At 39.5% G+C, this 26,178-nt stretch overlaps 1 long non-coding RNA gene across 2 annotated transcripts; it reads left to right on the top strand.

Annotated features, from left to right (window-relative positions):
• On the top strand, nt 1–26,178 carry LOC113031603 (uncharacterized). Of its 2 annotated transcripts, XR_003273756.2 has the most exons (4): nt 1–357; nt 484–574; nt 24,923–25,092; nt 25,421–26,178. It is a non-coding gene; the product is annotated as an uncharacterized LOC113031603 (long non-coding RNA). The 2 variants fall into 2 exon arrangements; XR_003273758.2 differs by lacking the exon at nt 24,923–25,092.

Here is a 26,178-nt window from a genome sequence, read left to right as displayed (position 1 = left end):
TGTACAGGTGGCTTTGTGTGTCAGCAGCACTGAGAGGTAGGGGATAATACAAATGAAAACAACAGTTCATAAAGGTTATGAAAGAACGTAGCATTGTCTTGCCAGATATATTGCACTTTAACTGCTTTAAACTGTGTTGTATCCCTGTTTTATTTTTCTTCCTGTAGGCATGTACCATGTTCCAGTTCTGCTTTTCCTTCACACTGTGCCTTATTGAGTTGCCACCCCAGCCACGTGGTCCAATCAGGGTGCCCCAGCTCACTATCTCACCTACCTAAAGAAGCAGCTAAGCTGTTAGCTATGGTGGTTGTGATTTTATTTTAGCACCTTGTTGCTGCTCTCTATTTTTAATTAGAGGTCTGTACCTTGTTTTACATTTGCTGCAGTGGTATTCTTTTTTTTGTGAGTCATTAACGTAGCAAACTTGTAGGTGTGGGCTGAAATCCTTGACTCCCACCTTTTATGTGCTGGTTTGCTTTACAGACTGAAAGGTTCTTTCTTGCACCTGTGAAGAGCCTCTCTGGCCAAGCCTCAAGCCTAGATTACACCTTCCACCATACCATGGATCCTGAAGGTTTGTCTAATTAGACACATTTTGGTTGTAGGAGTGCTGCCTTAAGTGCTTTTGGTTTGTCACTGTAGTTTAGGTATGTTACCTTGTTTGTTGGTTGTTATTAAATCACAGATAAAGGAGACGGAACCTGCAAAGAACTCAAAGTCAGTAAAAAAATGTTTTATTTATTTATTTAATTATTTTTTGTAAAATTTTGTTTGCATATAATACTTGTGAATAGTTTGTGTGTTGGGAAGCAATTTTCTAGGGTTTTCTTAAAAGTCTTATTTCATTGTATTTACTACCCGGTAGTACTTGGCCTGCACCACTACACTAGCTCGAGTGTCTGTCCCCCTTCCTTCTTGCACATCATGGTATGTTCCTAGTCCGTCTTTGCATATCACTGGCTACATGGTGTGCTTATGAAAATGAAGTCCCGCCCTGGCTTACGTGGTTTTCCAGCAGGGCAGAGAATAGCTGTTTGCTAAAACGAATTGGCACTTAGAGCTAGCTTGTTCACAAACAACACATCACTAATTTGGTCTGGAGTTTGGACTCATTTGTTGACTGATGTTTTAGTTCCTGTCTTGAGTTTTACTGTCACCCTGCGATGTTATTGATTGTTTACACCTGTGTCTCATTTCCCAGATGTTTTCACTTCCCTGATCAGCCATGTGTTTATAAATTGTCCTGTCTTCCCCTCATCCTTTGTCACAGAGCCTGTTATGGTTGTCTTTTGTTGGTTTCCCCATTTGTGGTCATCTGTAATAGGCAATCTTTCTTTAGGCTCATGAATGAAATTCATCTTTTTCACATTTTGTAGTTTTGTTGTGGACTCTGTTCTTCCAGTCTAACAAATGCCAAGTCTGCCTCCAGGCTTCTGCATTTGGGTCCAAACTTTGCACTTGTATGGTATGTTATGGCAGTTTCTTTTGATCAAGATTCACTTGGATCACCATCCTTGTATCATTTTGAACAGCAGTGGCAATTTATAAGAATTAGTAATGATGCAGATAAGAGGGAAAGTTCAGATCTAAGTCTCATTCTTTTCTGCTTGCTTCACCCATGACTACCCATAATACCTAAAAATGAAGAGCTGACTCCTCACTTAGAGACATCTTTTGATTACACTGACGATATTGAATTTTCAGTTATTTATTTGAATTATAACAGCATAATGAAGAGGAGGAAAATTAATGATAAGGACCACCTTTAGCTCAGAGTATCAATTTTCTTGCATGCATAATTAAATCAATTCCCTATAGAGCACGCTCACTCTATACAGAGGCACAAAGATATGATTGAAGGGAAAATGGGAAATGAATGTAGCAAGACTCTGAAAATGCATGTTGTCACCTCAGAAGGGTCCCCAGTGGTGCTGTGTAATATTTTGTCATCTTTAATGAAAGTCACCGCTTGCCGATGAAATGGCAGAAATGGGACAAAGTCATTGACTTTGTGAGTGATGAGTCATATATGCTAAGACTGGAGAGAATTTATTTAATTGAAGGAAATATTCAGTGAGGTCACAGTTCACAGCTGGGTTTTTTGTGTTTTGTTTTGTTAGTTGCAGATGTGTATTTGACTGTGTCAAACAGGATTTTGCTATAGGATAACTGGACAAACTTCAGTCAGATAGTCAGATATTTTCATATTTCAATTTTTCCTTCAAATTAAGACATTTTGTGTGTCTGCAGCCACCTAGAAATCTTCTAATGTCTGGCCAATTTCATTTTCCAATTTTTGTTTTTATTTTACAAAACCAGCCTAGATGCTGGTTAAAAATTTAATAAAAATACTTTTGTCATCATTATATAGTTATACACAAAAATTCCTTGATTCTCTGAAAATGATTATTTGGAATAACATACTGCGTCAAAGGTTTCTCATACTGACTGCAGTATCAAATATGTTCTGTTCTAAATGTTGAGGAATAATAATTATGCCAGCTACCCCAATAACAAGCAACTACTACTGCTACTACCACTTCTAGCGGGTTCTCTCAATATAAAATAAAAACATATTTAGATACTGAGGACTTTTGATGATGTCCTACCTAAAGGGAGAAGATGTTGGAGATTTATTTTGAGACTGTCCTTGTCATAAAATCACTGTTTCTTTAGATACTTTTAGTCTAGTTTCATTAATGTCACATGATAAAGGGAACTACATTTCAAAAAGAATATGTACACAAGATCTGATTTAAATGGAGACATACGATGAGACAGAGTGAAGAGGTGGAGGAGCCAGGAAAGTAACAGAAAGAAAACATGCCAGCTGACTGCATCAGTTAAGCTCATGTGGTCAGACATGAGCATGTAAGATGGTTCATAGCATAACGTGTAACATCTTGACTTCAATAATGAAGCAGTCTGTCTTTTCATAAATTAAATGTCCTTTCATCATCTTGTTTTTGTATTTATTTATTTTTTAATTGAGATTTTTCTTTGGACACAGACTACATAACTTTTTTTTTTTTCATGTGAGATCCATTCAACCAGTGCTTAATCCCCCATTCCTTTCATGCATAGCGAGAAAGATCATTTGAAAAATAGCATTCAATTAACAATTAAATTCTTTGTCGAAGGGCATCCTGATGGTAGCTATTCACTGAAAATTTCTCTTTTAATTTCGACATGTCACTAGAATTTTGTTACAAGAGCCTAAAATCTCAAGGCTGTTGCTCAAAAAAAAAAGAAAAGAAAAGAGAAACTATATCAAAAAACACTGTATGGAAAAGCATGTGTGTGCCCTAAATCAGTCAGTTACCAGAACATTAATGCAGTGAACATTAATGCAGTCATCAGAGGGACAAAGAAACTCAATAGTGAATATTTAAAAGCTGTGTGCAGGTGCTCTGTGGTCCAGCTTGGGGTTTGATTGGCGGGATTATTACTCAGGTGTGTGAGTCAGTGATACATGAAGGACAGCAAAGCCTCAGTCTTACCCTCCTTTGATGTGCACAGCAAAAGGCTCATTAACTTCAGTCACATACTGCCAAAGCTGTGATGATTAGCATCATACTATTATCCACACCTGAGGCCCAGATGGCTAAAAAGTGTCAAACTTTCTCGCTTCCAACTCTTGACCTCCTCATCAGCATTCTCAAAGCTTGCCGGTGTACTCTCTTCCCCCGCCACTTCCTAACAGACAACCCTGGAAGGTCACCCAAGAAGTTCATGTTCATCATCTGTTGATGTGATAAAGGTTAATAAAAAAAATAAAAAATAAAAATGTGCTACTACGAAGGCATTCAGGTCGAGCTGGCTCTCTTGGGGCTTCTGTTTTGTATTCCATTAAGGCACTTTAATTTTCTTTGGAATGACATTCAACTTTTGTGTTTTCACTTTCAAACTACCAATTAGTTGAGCCATGTTTGATGTAGGGAGCACGGAGGTATCTCGAAGACTAATTTATGTGCGACAGATTTGCTCTATCAGCTGACATTACTGGTCATGGATGACAACTCGAGTTAATTGAATATTTGGATGTGACAGTCAGGAAAAGAGCATGCGCGGTAAAAATGACACTGCATTTCAGACCGGACCAGAGTCTGTGTATCCTTCTTTCGCTCACTGGCAACTTCATTGGGTATACCTGTTTAACTGTTTGTTAACATATAATGAACCAATCACATTGCAGCAACCCATTTTGGCATGTAGACATGGTCACGAACTAACAGAGCATCAAAATTGGGAAGAAAGGCATGGTTGTTTGTACCAGACAGGCAGGTGTGAGTGTTTCAGAAACTGGTGACCTACTGTGATTTTCTGCACAAAATACACATTGAGCTTAATTCTTTTTGTGGAAATGCATTGTTGATGTCAGAGGTTAGAGAAGAATTCCCAGACTGCTGCGTGCTGACAAAAAGGGCAGCAGTACCGCAAAGACTATGACTTTGAATCTTGATTGTCAAGTCATCCATTTCCATCCCTTAAAGAGATGGGTCACATAGGGATGAGTCATGCACAGAAAAATGAGTTCAGTGTAGTCTAATGGCCTTCATAGTCACCAGATCTCAATCCAATGGATTCTCATGGATGTGCAACCAAAAAATCTGCAGCAACTGTTTGATGCTATTGTTTCAATGTGAACCAAAATCTCTCAGGAGCATTTTTGTTGTTTCACCTTTTTGAATTGATTCTATGAAGATGCATTTCACATGGGTTCTTCCAACCCAGGACTATCAACCTGTAATTGATGAATTGGCCAGTGAAGCTATATCAAAAAAGACTTGCATCTGCCTAAGCTGTTGTGAAAATAGACTCTACAAATAAAGTGCATCTGGAAAGTATTCACTGCTTCACTTGTTCAAAGACAAATTTAATGCCCCAATGAGCACAGTGGCCTAAATTTTGGAACCAACAGGACTGTTCCAAGATCTGGGAGCCCAGACAATCTCAGCAATTGCATTAGAGTGGGCCTTAGTCAGGGTGGTGACCAAAAACTCGATCGTCAAAGGAGCTTGCAAAGAAAAGCGTCTGGACTTCTTTAAGTTGCTTGAAGACGTTTCACCTCTCATCCGAGAAGCTTCTTCAGTTCTAAGGTCAAATGGTGGAGAGTCCCAGATATAAACCTAGTGGGAGTAACCCCCCCACAGAGGGACAAAAGGACCCCCTGATGATCCTCTAATCGCCTGAGCCAAGGTGTGAAACTGGGTGTGGGTCCCAATCAGCCAGAGTTTCGGGTGTATTCATTGTGAAACCTGGCCCCACCTTATCATGCGAATTCCTGAGGTCAGATGGCCCAGGATGTGAGTGGGCGTTAAGGCGTCTGGGAAGGGATCTCAAAACTGGATTATAGATGGCAGAGAGTTGGTGTCGTAAACCCCCGCCTCTGTTCAAAGATGGTCGCTCACAGTGGACATAGATGGCTTCTTTCACTCCTCTTTCAAACCATCTGTCCTCTCTGTCCAAAATGTGAACATTGGCATCCTCGAAAGAGTGTCCTTTATCCTTAAGATGCAGATGGACTGCTGAGTCTTGTCCTGTGGAGGTGGCTCTTCTGTGTTGTGCCATGCACTTGTGAAGTGGCTGTTTGGTCTCTCCAATGTAGAGGTCTGAGCATTCCTCGCTGCACTGCGCTTTTCTTTGCAAGCTCCTTTGACTACGATGACCTGGATGACTGAGAACCTTCACAGACAAAAACTCGATCATTCTGTCAGAGCTTCAGGACTGCTCTACGAAGAGATGAACCTCCCAGAAGGACAACCATTTGTTTCTTTTCTTCAGACTAGAGAATTTAGACGATCGAACTCTTTAGCCTTAATGCCAATTGTCATGTCTGGAGGAAACCAGGCACCTGGCCAATAACATCCATACAGTGAAACATGGTGGTGACAGCACAATCCTGTGGGGATGTTTTTCAGCAGCAAATCTGGGAGACTAGTCGGGGTCAAGGAAAAGTTGAATGCAGCAACATATAGAGACATCCTTGATGATAACCTGCTCCAGAGTGATTTGGATCTCAGACTGCAGTTAAGGTTCATCTTCCTATAGGACAGCGACCCTAAGCACAGGCCAAGATAACAAAGGAGCAACTTTGGGAGCAAACTCTTAATGTCCTTAAATGGCTTAGACAGAGCCCATAGTTTGAACCCAATTGAACATCTCTGGCTGTGCATCAACACTCTCCATCCAACCTGATTGAGGTAGAGAAGTTCTGCAAAAGGAGAATCTGCTCAAAATAGGGTTTGATGGCTTCCGAGCATGGACAGCTCTCTTTAACTCACACCACAGATTTTCAATAATATTCAGGTCTGGGGACTGAGATGGCCGTTCCAGAACGTTGTACTTGTTCCTCTGCATGAATGCCTTAGTGGATTTTTGAGCAGTGTTTCGGGCCGTTGTCTTGTGGAAAGACCCAGCCCCGGCGCAGTTTCAGCTTTGTCACTGATTCCTGGACACTGGTCTCCAGAATCTGCTGATACTGAGTGGAATCCATGTGTCCCTCAACTTTGACAAGATTCCCAGTCCCTGCACTGGCCACAGCATGATGGAACCACCACCATATTTTACTGTAGGTAGCAGGTGTTCTTCTTTGAATGCTATGTTCTTTTTCCTCCATGCATAGCGCCCCTTGTTATGCCCAAATAATTCAATTTCAGTTTCATCAGTCCACAGCATCTTATTCCAGAATGAAGCTGGCTTGTCCAAATGTGCTTTAGCAAACCTCAAGCGGCTCTGTTTGTGCTGTGGGCAGAAAAAAGGCTTCCTCTGCATCACTCTCACATACAGCATCTCCTTGCGTAAAGTGTGCCGAATGGTTGAACGATGCACAGTGACTCAATCTGCTGCGTGATGCTGTTGTAGGTCTTTGGTGCTGGTCTGTAGGTTGACTCTTACTGTTCTCACCATTCGTCACTTCTGTCTATCCGAGATTTTTCTTGGTCTGCCACTTCGAGCCTTAACTTGAACTGAGCCCGTGGTCTTCCATTTTCTCAATATGTTCCGAACTGTGGAAACAGACAGCTTAAATCTCTTTCTGTATCCTTCCCCTAAACCATGATGGTGAACAATCTTTGTCTTCAGGTCATTTGAGAGTTGTTTTGAGACCCCCATGTTGCTATTCTTCAGAGAAAATTATAAGAGGAGGGAAACTTACAATTGACCCCCTTACATACTCTCTTCTCAATATTGGATTCACCTGTGTATGTAGGTCAGGGGTCACTGAGCTTACCAACAGTGTTGGGAAGGTTACTTTTAGCATGTATTCTGTAAACGTATTCCGTTACGTTACTCAATGACAGTAACGTATTCCGAATACTTTGGATTACTTAATATATTATCATGCTTTTTATAACAATGTGAATGTACTATTGCTGTGTGATTTATTACTATTACTGAAGGTCCGCGACTCCGAACTGTAGTAAAGGGACCTCTGACTAATATGGCGGGGTCCTTGTCGGCTCGTAGCCGAAAAATAGCTTTACTTTGTTGTGTGGGTCAACTTTTCTTGCGAGAGACAGAGAGAGGCGTTGAAAGACTGCTCCAACGGAACTTATTGTTTTCGGAGGAAAACACGAACACGGTGTACAGTCGAGTCTTAATAGCGTATTTAAAACTGGGCTCGTCAGGCACTCTTCTTGGCTGAAGTGGTTATTATTATATTTACATGCTTCCAGCTCCCGTTTTTGCTCGATGACAACTCGTACCTTTCCACTCCCCTTTTTCTCCCTCCTCGCGCTCACAGACACATAACGTGTATGGCAGTCCATTCTCCCTGCAACACGGACTACACTGCCCATGATGCTACATTCTTTAGAGCTATGCTTGTAGCATTTTGCCTGTTAGCTTAGCACAACAACAACAACGAAAAGGCGCTCTCTCACCCAGGAAACACACAGTCGCAGAGAGAGAGGGCGTTCCAATAATTAGTTCTACAGGTTTTGAAATCAATAAAATGACAACAGTGCCCAAATTTATGCACCTGCCTGATTTTGTTTAAACAATTATTGCACACTTTCTGTAAATCCAATAAACTTCATTTCACTTCACAAATATCACAGTGTGTCTCCTATATGATATATTTAACTGACATTTTTTATTGTAACAACCAACGATTTATACAGGAAAATGACTATTAATAAGGTTAATAACTTTTGCATCCCACTGTATTCAAAAAGACTTGAGGCTGTAATTACTGTTAAACTGTTTTGTTTTGTTTTCTTGAGAAATTTTAGTGTCCATTACAGTAACTGCACATTATGGCGCAAGTTAATATCAACAGTCTCCCTAATAATTCTGTAACACAGCCCAGACAAGTAAGAGTCTCATTTTATTATTACCTGTGATGTGAAAATATCAGATTTCCACACACATAAATAACGAGTATGCCATCGAAAAAATTCCAGTCCATCACTGAGCATCTCTCTTGCTGGGCTGCAAAAAGCACTGTTAACTGAAGAGTAAACCTCTCATGAGAACAGTGAGGGAGGTTCTGACAGCATTCTGGCTTCACTAACATTCAGCACCAGAGCTGCGAGCACTGAAGCACAAACAGGGAAGCGTCACAGTTTTGTGCACTGACGCCCTGCACTGCATTTCTATCCCCCCTTACTCTTCAAATTACACTTTGTTTTACATCTAGGTTCTTTAAAGTCAGTTTGTCAAACTTCACAGCTGCCGTGTTGTGCTCCTGTATTAAGTGGTAAACCATTATCTCAAATCTGCAGATTGTTCTAATGCCATGTTTCAACGCTGTACAGGAAGTTGTGTCTCTACTGTTTATAATTTCCTCCATTAATGATGGAGTTACTCAAAGTATTGCATAACATTAATTTGTGCAGTACATACTTACTCACAGGATAAAGTATAGTTATTACACTACTTGTTTTATTACCTTTGCATTACTCACGTAGCATGACCTAAAATGCATTGTGACATAATTATCAGTTAACAGTTAAACTGTAGTGCTGTGTTGAAAGCTAAATGTTAATATTAATGTAAACTTTACTTAAATTAGTAAAAGGTAAGTTAAGCTGAGCCATTATAGTCAGGATCTTCAAGCATAACTGCTTTCTGTTTTTGTTTCTATTCATAGTTCTTATGGTGTCATTAAAGTATGGCTCCTTAACTGTGGCGTCTTGTTTGCTCATCAATACAATTTCTTGAACTTTGAAGATCTGGACCATCATTCATCTCAAATAGTTATATAAAGTGTATATTTTTACCCACCAGTGGTGTAAAATAATCATGAATAAAGCCGTTATAATGGATATTTAGGAGGATCTACATTTAGCAAATACAGGCATGTTTTTCTCCTAGTTATATCAATGCTAAATGTCCAAATAAAGAAAAAAGATTATTAAAAATATGATTTTAACTTCTCTCCTTTTAATTAAGCTTTCATAGCAAATGATGAATATTTGGGCAGTCACATGTTTCTGTATTTAATTTAATGCTTCGCAAGTTTTAATAGTCTAATATAAAGATGCAATGATGGTGCTGGGACACTGGACTTTGGATCAATACTCTGGTGCCAGCGGAAAACTTAATGGGGATCTCAAACTGAGGCCAGAATTTCATTTTACATCTCAGAGACTTTTCTCATGAATTTTTGCAAATATACTCATACATCAGCTTTATTTTAGTTTTGTTTTTTTCTTAAGTAGAGTTAGTGTCTCTGGTGAGGGAGACAGACAACAAATCAAAATTCCGACATTTCTATTCCACCTAAAATTCAACACTAACTGTGCCTGGCATGGTACACGCTGCTGTCAGCTTGAGCCCTGAGCTTCATGGGTAATGTGAGTGTGTGGCTCCAGGAAAGCTGGAGCTGGAAAGCTGCTGAGTTAGGTGGTCTTCACTCACCAAGACATTTTAGAAACGCTTCTTTGTGCCTTCACTGTTTCCTGAATCCCCACTAGTCATCGCCTCAAAGATAAGCTGGACGTTTTGGTTTTTTTCTCTATTCTTTTGGACATTTTGGTCTTCCCATCAAACTGTGATACAAAAGAAGGAAAGGAGGCATCTCTGCCTCAGGGCACAGAAGTATAAAAATGTAATGAGGTGTGAAAACAGATAAATCAAAATTAGCTCTCCTGGGTTCTCCCTTAAAAAGGATGAATCTGATCAGCCTGCCTCAAACTTTCCCAAAGTAATGCATGAACTCATGGGCTTTCAAAGAGCCTAAGTTTTTCTGGAAGACTAGTCCAACACTGCTGTCCTCCAAATAATGCTCAAAAGTGGATTTGAACCGGGAGTTACAGCACATCAGTAGTAGAGATGGACTGATCCGATATTACGTATCGGTATCGGTCCGATACTGACCTAAATTACTGGATCGGATATCGGAGAAAAATAAAAAATGTAATCCGATCCATTAAATATCACGAAAGCACCTCACAAAACTTGCAACACGCCGTAACTCGCCTCAGAACGTCGGAGCAGTATGCATCACGTGATAGAGCAGCTGTGGCATGCGGGACCTGTCGGTGGTCTGGATAGCATTTGGAGCTTCGCTAGCAACCTGGCATTTCATCTCCGACAAAGTTATCCCCGAGAGAAGTAAAGCAAGTGTGTAAGTCCATCTCTGAATGTTTGTAAAGCATTCCCACGTTAAGCTTAACGAGCGACTGCCTCTCGCTCTCCGGCTGCTACTTCAATCGTGAAACTGCTAATGATCAGCTGATCGGCTTTTCTGTCGTGAGTCTCTCTTGTTTGTTTTTGGTCCACTTTGCGCCAGAAAGAGCAAACCAGCGGCTGAACAACAGCAGCACGTTTAAGCTTGATCAGCTGTTGTTACAATTTATTTAATATTACTTTCTACACCAGGATCTTTTTCTACGTAGCTGACGGCTGGTAACTGTGCAGGGGCGGATCTAGCAAAGTTTAGCCAGGGGGGCCGATAGGGCATTAACTGGGAAAAGGGGGCACAAAGACATACTTTTCTTTCTTATTCTCATTTAAAATGTCTAGCTTTTAATAAATAATTATCTGACACCCAAAGTTTTAATTTGATGTAAAATGAATAGAAGTCAATTACTGTATATAGTGACTATTAAGTCTAATATATATACCCTAGTAAGCTATAGTACTTTTTACTTTGGGAAGGTACCATCTGTGCAGTCTGCAATTTTGTTGAAGAAAGATGTTGAATCTATTTAATATTTCTTGAAAAATAATTGATTTCTGTGCATTTTTTTTTTCCACACTGCATCAAATTAAGGTTGATTACGTTGATTAAGCATCATGAGGTGGAGCGTGAGGGGTGGTTCCCTATTTTTTATTTATTTATTTTTGTTGTTGCTGGGAGTTGGAACCCTATTAGTTAGGTTGCTTAATATTTACGCTAAGTACTCTTTAAAATACCAGAATAGGGAGGATGGTGTAGGTCTAAGTTTATTAGATTGATCAGTATTGCTGAACTATGAAATATTTTTTTTGTATACAGGTATAACAGAATAGCTTTAGTGTAGTTGTTGTTTTAAACTTGAGTATGAACTTGCAGACTTGCAAAATGCAGCAAGATATTTTAAAAAACAGTTTTGTTGATTAAAAAACACTATATCGGATTCATATCGGTATCGGCAGATATCCAAATTTATGATATCGGTATCGGTATCGGACATAAAAAAGTGGTATCGGTCCATCTCTAATCAGTAGTCACAGTGCCTGTCAACAGCCATCACAGAGCCCGGGGGGAAAGGCAATATAAGAAGAGCTGAGTGTTGACGTATTTCGAGCCTTAATTTACACACACTGGCATGTTTATTACTGGTACTCAAAGTGTGGCTGCATTAGACACCTGGCTTCTCAATCTTTTATATTTCAGTTCTGCATTATAGACATAGCATATTTAGAGTACAGAAGTTGATGCAACATGCTTTAGAGACAGAAAGATTTACATTAAAAGTCTCCAAAAAACAGTTTCAAAATGTCAGCTGTAATGTGTGGAGTTGTTTGGTTTTTTTTTCCTGTATTGACTAATTATTGTGGAAAGTATAAATAACAGTGATGTAGTGCTCATTAAAATGTGTTCAGGTTGTAGCTCCGGAGGTAGAGCAGATCAGCCACTAATAAGAAGGTTGGTGGTTCTGTCCCTGGCTGCTCCAGTCTGTATGCCAAATATCCTCGGCCAAGATAATAACCCCAAGTTTCTCTCCGATGCATCCATAGGAGTGTGATGCCTGTGAATGTTAAAAAGCATTTTAACATAGAAAAAAGTGCTTGTATGCTTGTGAATCAGATATGTTGGAAAAAAGTGCTTTGACTGTTCGGAGTAGAAAAGTGCTGCGTAAGATCCAGTCCATTAACCAGTCTACATAATGATGATTCATGTCATCAATCATGACACATTGCATAACCTGCCTTTAAAGGTTAAAAGGTATCAACAATACTATTTACTTAGTACAGGATTGAAACCAAAATTTGCAGAATTGCTCACCACTACCCTAAATTAATATTTGCAAACTAAGCTGAAAGCAGGACTACCTGTTTTGTTTGAGCTCTGAACATAACAACAACAACTGAGGAATAATGTCGATGCTGATGGAGGCAACAGTGGCGTGTCTAGAAAATTTTTGTTGGGGGGGCCAGGTAGGGGCACAGATTTGGAGAAGGGTGGCAGATTTAATTGGCAGATAATGTTTAAAAAAAAAATTCTACCAACCCTTAACCATAATTCAATAATCCTATAAACCTAATAACCAAATGCACTTTTAACTCTTATTCGAATGAGATTTTAACCACTACGGTGCAAAGTTTTTAGATACTGCGTTGATAAAGTACAAGAGATACAATCAGTGCTTTGTCAGTGCTTACTCAGCATTCAAGGACATCAATATTTGCATAGTATTTTTACTGACACATAGTGCACATATGTTTTGGGCAAAAACATTTTTGAAAATTAAAATACGAACATTTGTAACAAACAATTGACAAATTAGCCAATGCCAATGCAAAACTTTATCTGCCTGTTAAAAAAAAGAAGAATCTTCTCACAAACTGGTGTTTGATTTTGAAACAGGAAAAAAGTGGGGAAACAACTGAAAAGACTAACATTTGAATAAAACCTGAAAGCAAGTAAATACTTTCTATGCTGCCTTATGGTAAACTTTGGTAATATTGATGTATGAAGAACAACACTGGCTGATGATAAAATACAGTCAGCTGGCATGGTGACACTGCCAGTATTAACCTGCAGGGCTGGACTGGGACAAAAAAATTGGGCATTTTTACTACAGACCGACCCACCAGGTATTAAAGCCATAAAGACTTTGAATGAAAACAAATGCTGTTGTGACAGTGATGTACAGTCTTGTTGGTATATGTATGATTTCTATACATTTTACGTCAGATAAAAACTTTGGTTGTAAGATTTAGATAATTATTTAATAAAAACTAGGTATTTTAAATGAGAATAAGAAAGAAAAGTATTTCTTTGTGCCCACCTTTCCCTGTTAATGCCCTACCTGGCCCCCTGGCAAAACTTTGCTAGACCCGCCCCTGCACAGTTACCAGCTGTCAGCTACATAAAAAAGGATCCTGGTGTTATTTATCTCTCAGAAACAGTTGATAACTTCAACTCATTCATGTCACCTAAAAGGTAAACCTGTTTCTCCATCACCTGTTCAGCTCTGATGGTTCAGTAAGGACATCTCCTGGTTTCATCTTCATGTTTCCCTCTCACCACATATCTAAACAGACATCATGACCAGCAGCTTTACAGCTGTGGCTCCAGCAAACATCAGCTGATACTAGAAATTAATATTAAATACATTCTAACAACAGCTGATCAAGCTTAAACGTGCTGCTGTTGTTTAGCGCGACATCTGCAGGTTTCCTCTTTCTGGCGCAAAGTGGGCGATAAACAAACGAGAGAAAAGCCGTTTCAGTTTCATGATTGAAGTAGCAACAGGAGAGGGAGGGGGAGAGAATGAGAGAAGAGGCAGCTGTGCAGCATAAAGACAGAATAAATCCAGCTTTGTGTCTTTTTTCCATTCTAGCTGAAGTTCGGGACAAACTGCGTCTCTTCTCAGCTCAATACGAAACGCGTAATATTTTCTCTGAATGAGGGACCATTCCATTTTTTTAAGGAGCCGTTGGCAACTCTACTAACCTTATGAATAAAATAAAGTTCACTATCAGTAACATCATAGCACCCACCCAGCTGTATAAAAACTCCGTCAAACTGGCTAGAACGCAGTATGAGTTATTGCAACTGACAGTAAAAAGTCAGCAACATGAAAATAAACTCCACCTAAACTTGGTTTATATCTGACCCAGATAGACTGCAGGTCATAACTTCTTACCTGAAGTTCAGTTCACCTGACACTCGGACTGGCGGCTGCTTCGGGTCTCTCCTCCTGCCTCCCCTTCCCTCATCCACCTGTTGCCTCTGTGGAAGCCCCGTCATAGCCACCACCAAACAACGGAGTTATTTCTACACATCGACCTGCATCTGGCCAATCCACCACCTCTCATTGTTCATGCCATTACAAAAAAAATAAAAAATAAGTCACTGGGGATATGCCCGGTATGCCCGATGGCCAGTCCAGCTATGTTAACCTGCAACCAAATCTGCAGCTCCATACAGCAATGTTACGACTTAGATTATATCTTATAACTCATAACTCTTATGTTAGCTGCCCTCAGTAGCATACTGTCTGAAATATTCCACAGCTGCAATAATTCTTTAAGTGTTATTTTTTCTTTGGTATTCTAATTTCACTGAAGTTTACTAAACTCAACAAACTTGATATTACTTACCGGGACATTTATTCTGTCCTCATTTTCTTTCACCGAAAAATCGTTTCCTGCAGTGCCGTCTTTCGCGCTTGGCTCTCCTACCTTTGCTAACGTGATGCGCATAGCAGAAGCGATGCTGCATTCACTTACACTCGGATATCTGAGCGTCACCGTGAAAACATAATCGGACATTTGATATTTGATTGAATTTTATTGTTTTGCCTTTGGGGTGGCACCTGGGGTGGCCAGTCTGGTTTGGGGGGTGGCCTGTGCCCCCTCAGGCCACCCCGCTGGACACGCCATTGGGAGGCAATGGAGACAGTGTGCTGGAAGATGCACAATAAAGACACAAAACTATCATTGAAATGCCACAAACGGTGAAGAACAATGTCTCCCAGCCAACCAAAAAACTTTTTTTTTTTCCTTTAAAATATTTAATTATGATGTTAATAGCTAACACATTAGCTATTATTTTGCGTTGTGCATTTGATGGAATCACAGCAAATGAATGTGGCCAGTTTTTTACTTCAATCTCTGCTCTCTGGCATTCTATCCATAGTGTTCTGTGTTCAAATCCCGCTCACAGCTCCCCCAATTATATTACTCTTCCTAAATCCCTGACTCAAAGAAACATAACATAAGATGCCACAATGCTGTTGCAGTTAAACACACTTTTAATAGTAGAAATATAATTACTACTAAAGAACAACATAAGGAAGGCAGATGGGAGCCCTAACAAAAAAATAAAAATAAGTAAAAATGAAACGGGTGAGGAAGAACTTGGACTAACCATTCAATGGCCAACAGTTTCAGACTTAGTGGTAACTCCCTGATGTTAGGATCATATATTTTTAAAAGCAGGAAGATATTTAATCAAACATAAACTAGAATTTCTTTATCAAATGGCCAGAAATTACAATAAAATGCATAGACCACTGCTAATAAAAATACGTTTTTAACAGAGCAGGTGATTTTCAGTATAGCATTCCTAACCAAAGTAGTTTTGTTCCGTTTTCCAATATTTCCAATAATTACCAATATTATCAGCCCCCTGAAAAGCTGACATTTTTATTGAGCCATAGCACAAAAAAATAATGATGTTCTTTAACTTTAACGAACCAAAGAACAGCATCCCCCACAGTAACGGTGGTGGTGGGAGTATTATACTGTGGGGACTTCAGTAAGTCTGGAACTGGAAATCTCGTCAAGATGGGAAGAATCATGAAGGAAAGACGTGAAGATTTTGAAAGAAAACTTCAAGCAGTGAGCAGCAAAACTGGGTTAGGGGATTATGTTGTCTTCCAAAACAACGATGCCAAAAATATGTTGCTTCTGGTGAAGAACTACCTCCAAAGGTCCAAAGTGAACTTTACTGACTGGCACGCACAAAACCCTGAATTGAATCCTCTGAAAATCTGTGGGCTGAACTAAAGACCAAGGTCCATATTAGAAGACCATCAAATCTCAGAATCAGAAAGACTTTATTTATCCCCAAAGGACAATTAAGATACAGCAGAGCAGCATGACGTTGGAGATAAGGACAGGGCATAAACAGGCCTGAGGAGCCTGAGACATTCCAAAAGAAAAATAGGCTGCAATTTCTAAGGAGATGTACATGACACTATTACTATCAGGGGAGCTAATATTTATGCACACAGAACACGTTTTTTCACAATAACCAAAAAATACCAGGGTCAAAGTTTAAAAAAAAAAAAAAAAAGTAAGCTTTGAAAATAAAAATCAAGGATGTTTAAACAGTTTGGAAAAGCTCTTAAAAATCCCAGAGGCTCTGTGTTTTAAAAAAAAAAATGGGGAAAACCCTTTCAGAATGTGAAGAATTTAGTTTTTCAATTTAAAATGACTCATGAAGATTTAAATGGGGAAAATATGTATTTGACTAGATATCGTTTACCAGGTCAGGGCCTGCTACACATGAGATCTAAAGGCATGCAATTTGTCAGGTCTCATTTCTTCAAATGTGCTGTCAGCTACAGCTTGTGGAGGAATAATCATATCTCCTTAAGATGGCAAGCTGGCTCGTATCCTTGTGTGATAGGCTCATAGTGAGTTGATGTATTGGTTCTCTTCAGTTGCAGCTTGCGTCTATGTTTGTATCAATGACGCTGCTGGAATTGCTGTCTGTTTTATTGCTCTCTGACAGATGTGCTTGTGGTTGTGTTTGTATCTGCTGGCTGCTGTGGGAAAAGAAGATGAAGAAACATAGCACGTAGTTACAGAAGGTAACAACAGTACAAGATTATTCACTTCCTGTGGATGAAACTTTATCACACGAGCTGTTTAATTGGATTTTTCTGTTTGTACTATAAACTCTTCAGTAGACAGGAAGATGACAAATCAAACCTATGAGATGTGTAGAAGCATCAGAAAAGACCCACAAATTGCTAATTTCCCCTTGTGTCTATAAATCTTTTTTTTTTTTTTTTTTTTTAAGGTGACCTTTTTCAGGTAAATTTAGCATCAACCCAGGAACATCTGGGAGAAGGTAATGTTACATACTAACACAGTTTATCTGTCCAGGGAAAATTGCACTAAACATCTGAGATATGTGCTCCACTGCTTCAGGTCAGCAGCTTTTTTTATACCTTTGCCTGCATGCTTGGCCCTGGAGGCAAAGGCTACCTAACCTTTCCAGCATGGGACTCACATGGGATTTGTAGTCTGTTGCCCTGAGGCCTAGATACAAAGATAAGAAAATTATACTTTTCTTGACTAGGGATGCCTTGGAACACATTTTTCTTGCTTCCAGTGCATTAAATTTGTATCCTGTTTTACATCTATATGCTTATTTAGTGTAATCACAGCCTGAAGAAGAAACACCATCCACAGGGATATTTTGTTGTTTTATTGCAGTGGATAGCTCAGCATGTTCTTTCTGTTTTTGGGAGAAGGATATGACAAGAGTCAGCTACAGCTATAAGGAATGTAAAAATATTTTATTGTAGTTAGTCCTAATTGTATCTTGCTGTTGTCCCTTTTATGATCTGTGTCTCATAACAACAAACGCGTGTCATGATTGCGAGTTTTTGATTTTCCCATGCTTGGTGAATGAAGTGCCTCTGTGTACTGGGTCAGTGCAATCACAGATGACTGATGAATGAGCTGCTTTAAAAACAGTACCTGATTCTCTTGGAGATGAGGCACTGGTGCTGCTGTAATGTGGTTAAACTTCCAAAATGTCTTCATCTGGATGTGGAAGCTTACTCCCTTCTTGAATATTGACTCTAAAATATTTTATTCTGTGAGAGCTTTTGTCATTTTCTTGCTCCAGACTCCAGGCTACATGAAAACTATTAAATTGTCCTCATGCCTTTGTCCTTATCCAACCAATTTAGCATTGTTACTACTGTGTGCTGTGAAAGCATTGTCTTGGGGCAAACACCCTAGTGAATTGATTTATGGGCCTCTGCTTCTCAATTCTCATCCAGCTGTCAGGAGGAGTGAAGCAAAAATTACACCCAGTAATGGAAATTAACTTTTATTTATCTTGCTCTCTCCCCCAGAAGTTATCTTCACCAAGCAGGGGCTGTAGGAGGCTCAGCCTGAGTGAATGACTTGTTAAAGCCATCAGCAACACTTTACAAGAACTATCTTAGATGAATTGGTAATTAGACTTAAGTAAAGAGTGTTCCTATACTGCGTCATATCCATGACATACAATGCTGTGCATAATTACTAAAAGCAAACAATGAATTAAGAACCTCTCCAAAAATAAAATAAATTAAGACGGTATACATTTAACAGCATGTGTGCAGTAGCCACAGCCATCTCGTCTGGGATTCATGTAGGCAAAGCAGCAGTCGATCCTGGAAATCTGAGTTGGAGTAGGGCATGAGTATGGTTAAGGAACAAATAAAAAGGTACCTCAGAGGGGATATCGGTCCTATTTTCATCTGTTTTAAGCTCCCAGACCCAAGATTAAGTTTTCACAGGTGGTTAGGTCTGCTGTGAGCTTCTGACTGGAATCAAAAATAGGGTCTTCTCCTAAAGATTAAGCATAACCCTCAACACTAAGCGTCACATTGACACAGTAACATACATCAATTTCTATGGTCTAATCTGTCGGCAGGGGTCTACAATATCCAACTCAGTCTACCTTTGGAAAATCAAGACAGTCAGTCACACCACCAGTCTGCACTAAAGGCTCTCACTTAATGCCCCAGTTCAAGCAAAGAGAGTCTAGGTTCCACCTCTCACACGCCCATTTAAAGCTATTACAAATCTCAAAGCATTCTCTAATTATAGATTGTGTTGTACTCCAAATGTATTTAGAATACAATAGAAACAGTGGAGGATCTATTACCACTGACCTGTGAAAATAAGACAGAAACAAGAGCAACTCAAAAAGGAAAAAGAAAAAAATTCTCATTTTTGGAATGGAAGGAAGATTCAACCTGCTAAAATTTACAGAAACATTTATTTCACCGCACAACAAGAATCTTCAAAACCAATTTTGATCCAATTTTATTTATTTTTTTCCTGGAGATGTTAATATAGTTGCCTAATGCTGAACCACCAACAAAAAACAAAGTAAAAAGAAAGAGGTATGCTTTCCTTTCAAACTTTAATTACATGTTGAAGTGATTCATTGAATATTTTTTATTATTCATAGAATATATAAATATGTTTTCAAACCTAAGGGCAAATGAATGATTTGCTGCTACATTTGTGAATTTCTGCAGTTTCAAAGATGAAACTGCGAGGCTAAACACTTAGCTGTTACAATGAGTAGGAGAAGCTCCATATGCAAATTTATACAGTGAACAAGTGACTGGGGAGGGACCATGTTTATCAGTTTCTCACATCTACTTCCCAAGGCAATAAGTGGCGTGCCGGTGGCTTGTAGAAACATAATTACAGCCCTGATGCATGTGCTTAAATGCTCCTCCTCCTCCAACTTCACAAGTTCAGCCTTACAGGACTGCAACTAATTTGAACAGAGCCAATCATACTGGTGCAACATTCATCTCCAATAGTTTTTTTTTTTTCCCTGAAATAGAATTAACAGCTTTACGCAATTCCCTCCCCCTATTGCTCATGCATACAAATGAAGCACGTGCCACGGTCATTCACCAACTAAACCAACAGCACTCACTTTTCACTGCCTTTGTTGAAAGAACTGTGCATAAACATAACTTTTTTATGATCATGATGATTAAAATAATGATGTTATGGTCTCAGGGTTCTGTGGCGTGTTTGAGTTTGGATTCTTGTTTCAGCATGAGGATTAAGGCTACTCTTTTATTTTGGTCTACTTTATCAAGTCTTGATTGACACTGTCTTTGAGAATCTCATCAGGGATTTCTACAGGAATAGTCACTTAGCTCCTGACCAACTTAAAGGTCAGCTGTACTGTAAAGGTAGCATAAAAAGGGTTGTAATTGGAACCACTACGGTTTGAATCCTTGGATGAACTGATACGTGCAGAAGCTGTGAGTCACTCTCCCGAGAGAGTAAAGCTCTGGATGCTCACTAAAAGAGATGAGAAAACCAAACCTTTGTTCTGTCTCTTGTTTGTTTGAAAGCTAGTCATTTTTTTCGTGTCAGTGGGATTCCCAGTCTTGCAATTTATGACATTAAGATTCAAAGTGCTCTTTCAAGCAATTGCCATTTCAAAAGCATGTTTGCCAGACAAACTGGCAATCTAAACATGGATCTTACAAAAGACTGAACAATATACTGATGGCAGTGCCTGTGTTAAATACGTTGGTCGTCATATAAAGTAAATCTCCTGTGACACTCCTGATGCCTGGCACAGCATTCTGCTCATCACTCTTGCTCTGCAAATTTAAACAGTGTGTTTGGGTTTCGACCGCTGTGTGATTGGCACAGTAAAAAAAGACAAATACACTCATTTACATTAGCATTCAGCTGATAAATGATTCAGTGCATTTACGTTCAGCCTTCCTGCTTAGCAAAAAAAAACACCATCGGTGTAATGAAATGCAAAATGTGGTGCCATATGGGGACCTAATGCCATGTAAATACAAAAGAACTGACGCAAATAGGTTTGTCCAAGTAAAGAAGATACTTTGCATGCATGCTTTTGAAGTAGAGAACTGTGAGGCTTTGAATAAATGGCCTGAAGGTGCACCTATAATAAATCCACCATACATAGTAAACAGGTAAAATCTTTAAACTAAGTAATCAGAAAAATGTGAGCCAGAGGCTACAGATGGGATAGCAGAGGCAGGATACGAGTGTTCACCCTAATAATTCTACCACCAAGCTTCTAGGATAGCATTACATTTGTGCACAGAGATGCTTTTGTCTCAGCCATAATAGGTGAATATGTTGCATTTGAGGTTTGAGAGAGCATGCAATAATATTTTCTATGCTTGGGCCCTTTTTTTAGAGTCAGCACACCTGGTAGGGAACTCTCTCTGATGACGCCACAAACCTTTGAAGTCCGATATTTGATGCAACAGTAGCCCAAAGCTTAAAGAACCACAACAAGAGGTCTACTGTGCTTACCCTGAGAGCTGTATCATGGTAAACTCCATTCTGTCAGTCTAGTAAAAGACACAGACACCACAGTAATTGGGGCAAAAATAGGTTTCCCGGTATGTGCTTTACAGCTCGCTTCTCATTTCCCCATGCTGAAAAAAAAAATCACGGCAGAGGCAACCAAAATAATCCAATCAAGTCGTTTCCATGGATTTAATTTGCTGTTAATTGCCTTGCTTGCGCTTAGAGGTCACTCGCCACATTGCAGAGCTGGTCAAGGTGGCTGTCGCCTACATCTCTATAATAGCCACAATTCCCTACAGGATTACCAGCGGCGGTACGGTCAGATTCTATGCACTGCTGAAGCCATTACCCTCAGTCGACCAACCGATCCCTGCAACATGTCAAATGTTATTATTGCGCTATGCTGCAGCCATTTAGCAGCACTTGTGTGTGCTATTGGTGTTTGAGCACACATCTATGTTTGCTGACTGCTGCCAAACCGTAACCTTTTTCTTTTTTTGACCCATTTTAGCCTAACAAGAGAAAGATCCATGGTTCAAGACAAATCCCCTTTGGAGTTGTCAGGAAGGCCATCAGGGCAAAAAAAACCACTGCCAAATTAACATGTGGAGCTATCCACTGTGGAGACGCCTTGCAAACAAGGCAAAGTAGCTTATTTAAGCTTCTGATAAGCAAAGAGCTGAGACAGTTTTACATAAGCTTTTACTTTTAAGGTCTTCTGTTTGGATGCATTTAGCGGTGAAGCAATGAAAGCATTTTTAAATTTCACAATTAAAGGTTAATCAGCAGCAACAGCACTGATAGTTCCCCCTCCTAAAGAGTTGTTCCTTTTTCTTCATCATTCAACCACCTCCCTGTTTTTTCCTCAGTGTGTATGTTTTGTTTGAAGCCACAGCTGCTTTTATAGATTCTCCTCTGCAGGGGGATGAAAAAAGTGGGGCAGCAAGAAGTAGAAATTGTACTGAATGGGGTGCGCTGTCTGAGCTGTATGCAGATGAAAGTAACAGCTCAGGAGGAATATATTCATGAAGAAGTCTTGAATGAAAAACCCCTAAAAAGAAACAAGAGTGCAGAGAGAGAGCTTCAGAGCAGCAGATGGTGTACCTCCGTGTATTTACATATGAAGACCACATTCATTCCGAGATGTATTATGTTGTAAAATAGCTGAAATCCTACCTTGAACTCTCTGTTCTGTATTAAATGAGTGTTACAACATCTTATGTATTGATTTCTACATTTACCAAGCTTGAGGTTTTACTTTAACCAAAGTGTGTTATTGGATTCAGCCTGTTTTAAATGTTCATATCAAATAAGATACAAACCCTGACATTGGCTGAAAATCACTGAAATTTAAGCTTTTTTTTCTCTAGTGGGAAACCTTCACATGGAATTAAGTCTATAAATTATTTCAGGAAGGATTGTGTAGCAGATTCTCAAATTTTTTGTCTAAACGTTTAAAAAATGTGGGTCAGACCAGGTTTGGGAGGATGAGCATGTATGTATATTTTTGTGCTTCATGTCAATTAGAGGAGAAGGCTCCAAAGTGTAGTGATTTACACATCTGCCAAATTTGAAGAGGGAGATTTGCCAACCATCCCAAATCAAACATGCAGAGCAACCTCCTGTGGTGATGCCTTATGAAAAAAGGAGCCATCAAAAGTTACTTTATCATAGCAGACTAGATCAGCAGCAGGCGCGAACATCCCCTTTTCATGGTTTACGTTTCCACACAGCGCCTACATGCACTTTCTCCTGCAGGAAAGAGCATTCAGTGTTGTTTTACACAACAAACAAGCAGCTAGCCAAGCTCAGGATCTTCCTACAAATGGCTAAATGGGTAAAGGCTCTATCAACCCTCCTCAAAATAGTGTGTGTGTGTGTGTGTGTGTGTGTGTGTGTGTGTGTGTGTGTGTGTGTGTGTGTGTGTGTGTGTGTGTGTGTGTGTGTGTGTGTGTGTGTGTGTGTGTGTATATAATCTCTGAAAAGACATTTTGGTGTTGAACAGTGATATTGAAATATGCTTCCACTGCCTCGTGTGATGTATTCAGAAAAAAAAAAAAAAAGAATTGGACTATAAATATTTTATTTTCCAGTACGTACCTAAAAGCTGCTCCACTGATAGCCGAGGACCATGAAGCATAGACCCAGACACATTATGTTCTTGCCAAACAGTGTTCTGCCTTTTGGCCACCTCCATGCTGAGAGTGTTCTTCTCCGCAGAGCTGCCTGCTTCTGCCCACAACATGTAAGTGGGACAACAACCACGCTGCTAGATGATGCTGTTTTAATTTGGTGAGGATGTAAATATAGAGTTACAGAAACAAAACTGTTACACTTTTATCTGGGTATAATTAAGGCACATTAAATGACATTTTAAATTCCAAATCACTAAATCAGGGTTGTAAAGAAAGCTTTTTTTTTTTTTTTTACATGATCCTGAAACACCTACAGCACTGGACTTTAATCTAGTCTCTGTTTAGTTGCTAGTCTTATTTCTTTGAGGTAAAGGAGGGGATAACTCTTCCTAATGAATGAATAAGAAATGTAGGGAATATGTCACAAGAAACTATTTCAAACACTGTGTGATGCTTATAGTACAAATGCTCACAAATCAATAGGCATCACTGTCTGTTATTTGATGGAAATAACAGCAGATATTAATTATTAGGTAGAAAACTGCTGATGGATGAGTGACGACAAAAACAATGAGAACAAAACGGCTCATTTTCAAAGACAAAAGACCAAGAAAAATGAGACTTTGAACCAACACTGAACACACATACACAAACCACAACTTAAACAAGGCCTGGCTAGCATTGTATAGGTCACTCTGGCAAAAATACCTCCAGCACAGCAGAGGCGTGGTTAGCCGGCAGGGTCATAGGACACCCGGGGTGTCCTCTGGTGCCTGGCAGAGTCTGTACACTCAGGGATGTGATGATTTTGGAGGCTGCGTAACGTCTTGGGCCATTTGTCATGTTCTTTGAACTAAACTTGAGCCTATTTTAATTTTCTTATGCACTGTGATGTTGTACATTGCAGAATAAACTAGCTAATCCTCTTGGTGGAGGTTGTCCGTATGTGAGGTCTGTTTGGATGAGTGGTACACATCAATCTAATACCCAGATAGATCACAGTATCAAGTGTGTTCCAGCAGAAACTTGCACCGGAATGAAGTAATCAGTGCTATTTACGTCACCCATCTGTGGTTTTATTGGTTGGTGTATTCAAATCAAAATATCCACCTGCTTTTATTTTGCACATATTGCAGTATTTCCCCACAGTCACACAAAAACGTAATTCTCAGAGGGGGAGTTGGTTCTAAGACCACGACAAGGGATCATCTGCAACCCCACAAATTTCCCAGGGGGCTTCAGCTGAATTGAAGACATGATTGATTGACTGTTTATGGTCATGAATTCACTGAGGAACAGAAATGGTATGCATGTTTGTGCTATTTATTTATGGATTTTTCCCCACTGTGACACTGGGGATATGTTTATGATGTTACCTGAACCACTGAAGCGTGAGCTGCATTACAATGATGACTTAAAGTTTTAAATTTACTACTAAATCTTTAAAAAATGTTAAGATGCTGTTTTCTGGGTAACATTTTTAAGAAATTGGTTTAAGATAAAGTCTTGTTTCATCGTAAATTGACTGAAAAAAAATTTCTGCAATTTCTTTTCAGGCTGCTTAATGAGTTCCTTGAGAGCGTCCAGATGTGTGCATCTCAGTCCACTGTTTTTAGTGTAACAAAGCCATATAGCTACAAAAGATCACAGAGGAAGAGTGATGATACCAGGATGAGTTTGTGACGGCAGGTTTTTCACCTTTCCTCTGTGTGGCAATTATTAACAGGTACAAACACATTTATCTTCAGAAAGGGGAAAAACTGAAACACTTTTTCTTCCAAGATATTGACCTCCTTGGCCTCAAGGAAATATCTCAGAGTCAGTTCAGTTTTTCATTATTAGTAAGAGTGCTTTAAGAGTTTGGCTGACTTTCTTTCCACACCACTTGGGAAAGAAGCCAAAATCCATTTTAAGCCATTTTAAGAAAATAGGTCCAATTAGAGGGCCCCTATGAATAATTTATTAGAAGTTTTCTGCTTTTGTTTGTAATACTTAAGTTTCAAGTAATATATCTAATTGATGGGCATTTTAACCTGTCTTTTCATGTATCCCAGATGTCAATTCTCCAGCCATTTTCTTAGCACTTGGGGTCTCTAAGATGGGAGACAGGGAGAAATCATCAAAGACCACAAGCCAGGCTGCCTTTGGGGCTTTCCCAAAGAAAAGGCCCACCATCTTCAAGGAGAGAGCAGGAAGAGGGAGATGAAAGAAGTGCCGGGGTGTGCGGAGCCATTTCAACTTTTGACTTTGTAGCCAGGAGGGAGGGACATTACCTGAGAGGGGGAAGTGTTGTCACAGTGTTTTAAGTGTTTTGGTTTAGCAGAGCACACATATGTGCAGGTAAAAATAAGCAACCACCTACAGAAAAAGTACCTTAATGATGGGATGTGCCATGAACTGCTTAAGCAAAGTATCATCAGCTGTGAAGCAGCAAATCAAAAACGGAGTAAGTGCTCTGCTTCCTTTTGAACAACAGGGAGAGAGTCAATGTTGACACAGAGATTGGTACAAAGGAGCTGATTCTGAAATATTCATGTCATGTCAGATAAAAAGGTACACGTGGGAAGAATTGCCCCAGATATGATTTATCACACATTTTAGTAGATATTTTAGACGCTGCCCTAAAAACACTGATGACTGATGATCACTGTCATATCCAAATGTCAAATTTCAACATTTCATAAACCCATGTGATGTATTACTCAAAATGTATGTTAAAGTAGCTTGACATAGTTACAGCAGGAATCGGTTATGCCTCAGAGGGCAAAGACGTAATGAATTGTTCAAAATAAATAAAGGTGAGAGACAATGA

The sequence above is a fragment of the Astatotilapia calliptera genome, chromosome 2, assembly GCF_964374335.1.
Source record: "Astatotilapia calliptera chromosome 2, fAstCal68.1, whole genome shotgun sequence".
Taxonomy (NCBI): domain Eukaryota; kingdom Metazoa; phylum Chordata; class Actinopteri; order Cichliformes; family Cichlidae; genus Astatotilapia; species Astatotilapia calliptera.
This window is presented reverse-complemented; position numbering and strand designations above follow the sequence as displayed.